Genomic DNA, 8,249 nt, shown 5'->3' with positions numbered 1-8,249 from the left:
AGCACAGCAGGTCAGGCACCATCCGAGAAGCAGGAAAATCGACATTTCGGGCAAAAGCCCTTCATCAGGAATGGAGGCAGGAAGCCTCCAGGGTGGAGAGATAAATGAGGAGGGTGAGGGGGAGAAGGTAGCAAAGAGTACAATAGGTGAATGGGGGTGTGGATGGAGGTGATAGGTCAGAGGGGAGGGTGGAGCAGATAGGTGGGAAGGGAAATTGGCAGGTAGGACAGGTCATGAGGATAGTGCTGAGCTGGAAGGTTAGAACTGGGGTAAGGTGGGGGGAGGGGAAATGAGGAAACTGGTGAAGTCCACATTGATGCCCTGAAGTTGAAGAGTTCCAAGGCGGGAGATGAGACATTCTTCCTCCAGGCGTTGGGTGGTGAGGGAGCAGCGATGGAGGAGGCTCAGGACCTGCATGTCCTCAGGAGAGTGGAAGGGGAAGTTGAAATGTTGGGCCACGAGGCGGTGGGGTTGATTGGTGCGGGTGTCCTGGAGATGTTCCCTGAAGCGCTTTGCAAGGAGTCCAGTCTCCCCAGTGTAGAGACCGCACTGGGAGCAGCGGATACAATAAATGACATTGGTGGATGTGCAGGTGAAACATTGATGAATGTGGAAGGCTCCTTTGGGGCCTTGGATGGTGGTGAGGGAGGAGGTGTGGGCGCAGGTTTTGCGATTCCAGATAGGGTGCCAGATAGGATTATTTAGTTTGGAATTATGATCTACATGGACTGGTTGGACAGAATTTCCATGCTGTACCACTCCATGTCTCTGACAGAGCTGGGTATGAACGCAGAGACTGGATTGCTTATCGCAACTGATTGTTTGAATATGAGCACAATTGTAATTTGGCTGGAACTCTGCAATGGGACAAAGTGAGGACTGCAGATGCTGGAGATCAGGGTCGAAGAGCGTGGTATTGGAAAATCACAGCCAGTCAGGCAGCATCCAAGGAGCAGGAAAAAAGCTTTCCTGATGAAGAGCTTATGCTCAAAACATTGACTCTCCTGCTCCTCAGATGCTGCCTGACCAGTTGTGCTTTTTCAGCACCACTCTCTTCGACTCTAGAACTCTGCAATGGCCTTGCTTTTTTGAAGCACATGTCCCATCCGCTGGGAAACCCTGAATTTGTGAAAAGGTGTTGAATAAGTTTACAAGAAAATTACAAAGTGATGTAAAACTAATAGAATGGTTATAACAGGTCTTTATCTGAATATTATTGAGACTGTGTTGCTGCGAAAGCACAGCCGGTCAGGCAGCATGAGGGGCAGGAGAATCGACGTTTCAGGCATAAGCCTTTCATCAAGAATGACATTTTTGGGTGGGGCAGGGGGGCTTGGTCGGGGGGGGGGAAAGTAGCTGAGAAAGTGATAGATGGATGACGTTGAAGGAGAAGGTAATAGGTCAGATGGGGGAGTGCAATGTATTGTAGAGGAAACTACATTGGTCCGGAGGGCAGTACTGAGTTGGAGGCTTGGGACTGGGAAAATGTGGGGGTAGGGGAAATTAGGAAGCTGTTGAAACCCATATTTATTTGGTGGTGGAGGAGGCCTAGGACCTGCAGGTCCTTGATGGATCAGAAGGGGAGTTGAAGTGTTCAGCCACAGGGTGATGTGGTCTCCCCTACTATCCGTTGCACCCAATGTAGTCTCCTCTACAGTCATCCACTGCATCCGTTGCACCAGATGTGGTCTCCTCTACAGCTGAACTCATCTCTACCTATCTCGACACCGTCCTGTCCCCGTTAGTCCAGGAACTCCCCACCTACGTTCATGACACCACCTCCGCCAAGATTTCAACAGTTTCCTCATTTCTTCTCCCCCCACATTATCCCAGTCCCAAGCCTCCAATTTAGCACCACCCTCCTTACCTGTCCATCCCTCCCCGCTCTGACCTATCACCTTCTCCCTCACCTTCATCCACCTATCACTTCCTCAACTACCTTCCTCCCCCCCCCCCCACCATTTATTTCTCAGACCCCCCCCCACCTACAAGCCTCATTCCTGATGAAGGGCTCATACCCTGAACGGCTGTGCTTTCCCAGCAACACACTCTCGATTCTGATCTCCAGCATCTGCAGTCCTCACTTTCTCCCACTTTATCTGATTTTACCTGGGCTAGTGGTAGTGCAAATGACAGAGAGGTAAACATTTTAAATATGTTCAGGGAAACTTTCTACATCATGCTGTTTTCGGGTCCACCGAGAGAAGAGAAACTTATGGACCTATTGGAAATGAGGTGGGCTAAGTAAATAAAAAATCAACAAGAGAATATAAGATTGGAGCATATGATGTTGGAGGTAGTATGTTATCAAGGATTGAAGATTAGCTGACTAACAGAAGACAAAGTTGGTTTAAAACTGTAACTAATGAAGTGCTGAGGGATCAGTATTGGAGGGACAATTATTTACAAAATAAATTAATGACTTGGATGAGAAAAGTGAATGAAAAATAGTCAAGTTTGTGGATGCCACAAAAATAGGTGGGAAAGCAAATGGGCAAAAACTTGGCAGATGAAATATAATGTGGTAAAATGAGGGGTTATGTATTTTGGGAGGAAGAATTACACTGAACATTATTTAAATTATGAAAGACTACCCTGTGCTACATTGAAGTAGATTTTGGTTCCATGTGTCCATGAATCACAAAAGGCTAGCATCCCAATTCTCAGGAAATAGGGAAGACAAATGGAATATTTGCCTTTATTTCAAAAGGAAATAATGATGAAAAGACTACAGTATGCTACATTGAAATGAATTTTGGTTCAACTTGTACATGAATTACAAAAATCTAGCATCCAAATTCTGCAGGTAATAGGGAAGGCAAATGGAATATCAGCCTTTATTGCAAAAGGAATGAGGCATAAAAATGAAGATTTTGCTAAAACTGTACAAGGTACTTGTCTGACCTTGTGGAACACTGAACAGTTTTGGACCCCTTATCTAAGGAAAGACAGACTAGCATTGGAGTTGTGCAGTGAAAGTTCGCTAGGCAAATACAAGGGATGGAGGGACTGTCTTATGAGGAGCATTTCAATACATTAAGCCTGTATTCATTAGAATTTAGAAACATGGGATATTTCTGAAGACACACAGTATATTTGACATGAAATAAATATTACAAATATTAAGTTGTAAATAAAAGGAATTCAAATCAAGCCAGAAACTTGATTTGAAAAAAAACTGATCTATTTGCACTGTTTGTCAATGTCAACTTTGGTCATATAATATCATTTAATGATTAAATTATATTTTTGCAAGTAATTTTTAAATATCCAATCTTCTATCCAAGCCAGTATGCTCCCTACACTACAAGCTCTTATTTTCTTCAATAGCCTTTTACATGGCACCTTATGAAATTCCTTTTAGAAATTGAAGTACAGTACATTCACCAGTTCTCCTTTACCTACACCTGTTACTGAGAGTCATAGAGATGTACAGCATGGAAACAGACCGTTCAGTTCAACTCATCCATGCCGACCAGATATCCCAACCCAATCTAGTCCCGCCTGCCAGCACCTGGCCCATATCCCTCCAAACCCTTCCTATCCATATACTCATCCAGATGCCTTTTAAATGTTGCAATTGTATTAGCCTCCATCACTTCCTCTGGCAGCTCATTCCATACACGTACCACCCTCTGCATGAAAAAGTTGCTCCTTAGGTCTCTTTTATATCTTTCCCCTCTCACCCTAAACCTATGCCCTCCAGTTCTGGACTCCCCCATCCCAAGGAAAAGATTTTGTCTATTTATCCTGTCAATGCTCCTAATGATTTTATAAACCTCTATAAGGTCACCCCTCGGCTTCTAATGCTCCAGGGAAAACACCCCCCGCCTATTCAACCTCTCCCTATAGCTCAAATCCTCCAATCCTGGCAACATCCTGGTAAATCTTTTCTGAACCTTTTCATGTTTCACAACATCTTTCCAATATGAAGGAGACCAGAATTGCATGCAATATTCCAACAGTGGCCTAATCAATGTCCTATACAGCCACAACATGACCTTCCAACTCCTGTGCTCAATACTCTGACCAACAAAGGAAAGCATACCAAACGCCTTCTTCACTATCCTATCTACCTGCGACTCCACTTTCAAAGAGCTATGAACCTGCACTCCAAAGTCTCTTTGTTCAGCAACACTCCCTAGGACCTTACCATTAAATGTGTAAGTCCTGCTAAGATTTGCTTTCTCAAAGTGCAGCAGCTCACATTTATCGAAATTAAACTCCATCTGCCACCTCTCAGCCCATTGGCCCATCTGATCAAGATCCTGTTGTATTCTGAGCTGTCCACTACACCTCCAATTTTGGCGTCATCAGCAAACTTACTAACTATACCTCTTATGCTCACATCCAAATCATTTATATAAATGATGAAAAGTAATGGACCCAGCACCGTTCCTTGTGGCACTCCACTGGTCACAGGCCTCCAGTTTGAAAAACAACCCTCCATCACCACCCTCTGTCCTCTACCTTTGAGCCAGTTCTGTATCCAAATGGCGAGTTTCTCTCTGTATTCCATGAGATCTCACCTTGCTTACCAGTCACCCATGGGGAACCTTGTCGAACGTCTTAATGAAGTCCATATAGATCACATCTACCACTCTGCCCTCATCAATCATCTTTGTTACTTCTTCAACACACTCAATCAAGTTTGTGAGACATGATTTCCCATGAATAAAGCCATGTTGATTATCCCTAATCAGTCCTTACCTTCCCAAATACATGTACATCCTGTCCCTCAGGATTCCCTCCAACGACTTGCCCACCACTGACGTCTGGCTTACTGGTCCATTGGTCCCTGGTTTGTCCTTACCTCCTTTCTTAAACAGTGGCACCATGTTAGCCAACCTCCAGTCTTCCGGCATCTCTCCTGTGACTATCGATGATACAAATATCTCAGTGAGAGGCCCAGCAATCACTTCCCTAGCTTTCCACAGAGTTCTAGGGTACACTTGATCAGGTGCTGGGGATTTATCCACTTTTATGTGTTTCAAGACATCCAGCACTTCCTCCTCTGTAATATGGACATTTTTCAAGTCGTCTCCATCTATTTCCCTACATTCTATATCTTCCATGTCCTTTTCCACAGTAAATACTGATGCAAAGTACTCATTTAGTATCTGCCCCATCGCCTGTGGCTCCACACAAAGACCACTTTGCTGATCTTTGAGGGGCCCTAATCTCTCCCTAGTTACCCTTTTATCCTTAATATATTTGTAAAAACACTTTAGATTTTCCTTAACTTTATTTGCCAAAGCTATCTCATGTCCCCTTTTTTCCCTCCTGGTTTCTCTCCTATTGCCTTTATACTTCTAAGGATTCACTCGATCTATCCTGTCTATACCTGACATATGCTTCCTTCTTTTTCTTAACCAAACCCTCAATTTCTTTTGTCATCCAGCATTCCCTATATCTACCAGCCTTTCTTTTCTTCCTGACAGGAATATACTTTCTCTGGACTTTCATTATCTCATTTCTGAAGGCTTCCCATTTTCCAGCCGTCCCTTTACCTGCGAACATCTGCCCCCACCCAATCAGCTTTTGGAAGTTCTTGGGTGGCACGGTGGCTCAGTGGTTAGCACTGCTGCCTCAAAGCGCCAGGGCTACCTGGGTTCAATTCCCGCCTCGGGCAACTGTCTGTGTGGAGTTTGTACATTCTCCCTGTGTCTATGTGGGTTTCCTCCGGGTACTCCAGTTTCCTCCCAAGTCCAAAGATGTGCGGGTTAGGTGAATTGGCCATGCTAAATTGCCCGTAGTGTTAGGTGCAGGGGGAATGGGTCTAGGTGAGTTGCTCTTCGGAGGGCCGGTGTGGACTTGTTGGGCTGAAGGGCCTGTTTCCACACAGGAGGTAATCTAATCTAATCTGATACCATAAAAATTGGCCTTTTTCCAATTTAGAACTTAAACGTTTAGATCCGGTCTATCCTTTTCCATCACTGTTTTAAAACTAATAGAATTATGGTTGCTGTCTGGCCCTAACGTACTCCCCCACTGACATCTCAGTCACCTGCCCCACCTTATTTCCTAAGAGTAGGTCAAGGTTTGCACTTTCTCTCGTGGATATATCCACATACTGAAGCAGAAAGGTTTCATGGACACACTTAACAAATTCCTCTCCATCTAAACCCTTAACACTATGGCAGTCCCAGTCTATGTTTGGAAAGTTAAAATCCCCTACCACAACCACCCTATTATCCTTACAGATAACTGAGATCTCCTTACAAATTTGTTTCTCAATTCCCCTCTGACTATTAGGGGGTCCATATAATACAATCCCAATAAGGTAATCATCCCTTTCTTATTTTTCAGTTCCACCCAAATAACTTCCTTGGATGTACTTCCAGGAATATCCTCCCTCAGTACAGCTGTAATGCGATCCCTTAACAAAAATGCCACTCCCCCTCCTCTCTTGCCTCCCTTACTGTCCTTCCTGTAGCATTTGTATCCTGGAACATTAAGTTGCCAGTCCTGTCCATCCCTGAGCCATGTTTCTGTAATTGCTATGATATCCCAGTCCCATGTTCTGATGTTCCCACCCATGCCCTGAGTTCATCTGCCTTCCCTGTTAGGCCCCTTGCATTGAAATAAATGCAGTTTAATTTATCAGTCCTACCTTGGTCTCTACTTTTCCCTGCCTGCCCTCACTGTTTGACTCACCTTTGTTCTCAACTGTACCAGTCTCAGATCGAAATCTTTCCTCATTATCTCCCTGGGATCCTCCCGCCACCTTACTAGTTTAAATCCTCCCGAGCAGCTCCAGCAAATCTCCCTGCTTGTATATTAGTCCCTTTCTAATTTAGGTGCAATTCATCCTTCTTGTACAGGTCATTTCTACCCCAAAACAGCTTCCAATGATCCTTCTCCTGTACACCCGCTCCTCAGTCATGTATTCATCTGCTCTATCCTCCTCTTCCTGCCCTCACTAGCCCATAGCACCAGGAGTAATCAGTTATTACTACTCTCAAGGATCTCCTTTTTAAATTCCTGCCTAATTCTCTGCAATCTCCCTTCAGAATCTCAACCTTTTCCCTTCCTATGTCGTTGGTTCCAATGTGTACAATGACGTCCTGCTGGTCCCTCTCCCCCTTGAGAACATTCTGCATCCTCTTGGAGACATGCTTGATCCTGGCACCAGGGAAGCAACACACCATATTGATTTTTTGCTGCTGGCCACAGAAACGTCTATCTGTACCTCGGACTAGAGAAGAAAGTGAGGTCTGCAGATGCTAGAGATCAGAGATGGAAATGTGTTGCTGGAAAAGCGCAGCAGGTCAGGCAGCATCTAGGGAACAGGAGAATCGACGTTTCGGGCATTAGCCCTTCTTCAGGAATGGGCTTCAGGCATTCCTGAAGAAGGGCTAATGCCCGAAACGTCGATTCTCCTGTTCCCTAGATGCTGCCTGACCTGCTGCGCTTTTCCAGCAACACATTTCCACCTCGGACTAGAGAGTCCCCTAACACAATCGATCGCTTGGAACCTGACGTACCTCTCATTACCTTATAGCCAGTCTCAATACCAGAAACGTGGCTGTTTATTCTCCTGAGAATCCTTCATCCCCTACATTTTCCAAAACAGCATACTTGTTTGAAATGGGGATAGCCACAGAAGACTCCTGTACTACCTGCCTACCTCTCTTACCTTTCCTGGAGTTAACCCATCTATGTGACTGTATCTGAGACTTCCCACCCCCCTTCCTATAACTGCCATCCATCACATCCCCTTGCTCTTGTAAATTCCTCATTGTCTCGAACTGCCTCTCCAACCAATCCATTCGATCTCATAGGATTCACAACCAACGGTATTTACTGCAGACATAATCCTCAGTAATCCGTCAACTCCCACATCCGACAAGATGAGCATATCACTCCACTTCGGGCCAATTTTACTTCTTTCAATCTACAGACCCAGAAAATAGCAAAACACTGCTCCAGGTTACATTAATACTTATGGCTTATATTTTACATTTAATCAAGAGACATAACTCAATAAAGCATATAATCAAGAAAAAACCCACTCTACTCACTAATGCAGACTTATTTTAAGGCCACACATAAAATCCACTTATCTGCTTCTGTGCTGTGACCTCTCCCAGTCAGGTTCCTCCAAGATAAGTTGTGAATTTCACTGTTTGTTAATTTTTCCAGACACACTCCGATGACCTGCGATACATGAATTCAACAGCAAAGGTAGTAACTGTTAACTCTGTCAGTTAGCAATGTGGGTTTCTTTCTGTTTCTCTCCCTCCTGC

Source organism: Chiloscyllium plagiosum, unplaced genomic scaffold, assembly GCF_037043375.1.
Source record: "Chiloscyllium plagiosum isolate Xiang-an unplaced genomic scaffold, Cpla_swu_hap1 HiC_scaffold_17, whole genome shotgun sequence".
Taxonomy (NCBI): domain Eukaryota; kingdom Metazoa; phylum Chordata; class Chondrichthyes; order Orectolobiformes; family Hemiscylliidae; genus Chiloscyllium; species Chiloscyllium plagiosum.
The sequence above is the reverse complement of the archived record's forward strand: the minus strand, read 5'-3'. Positions refer to the sequence as shown.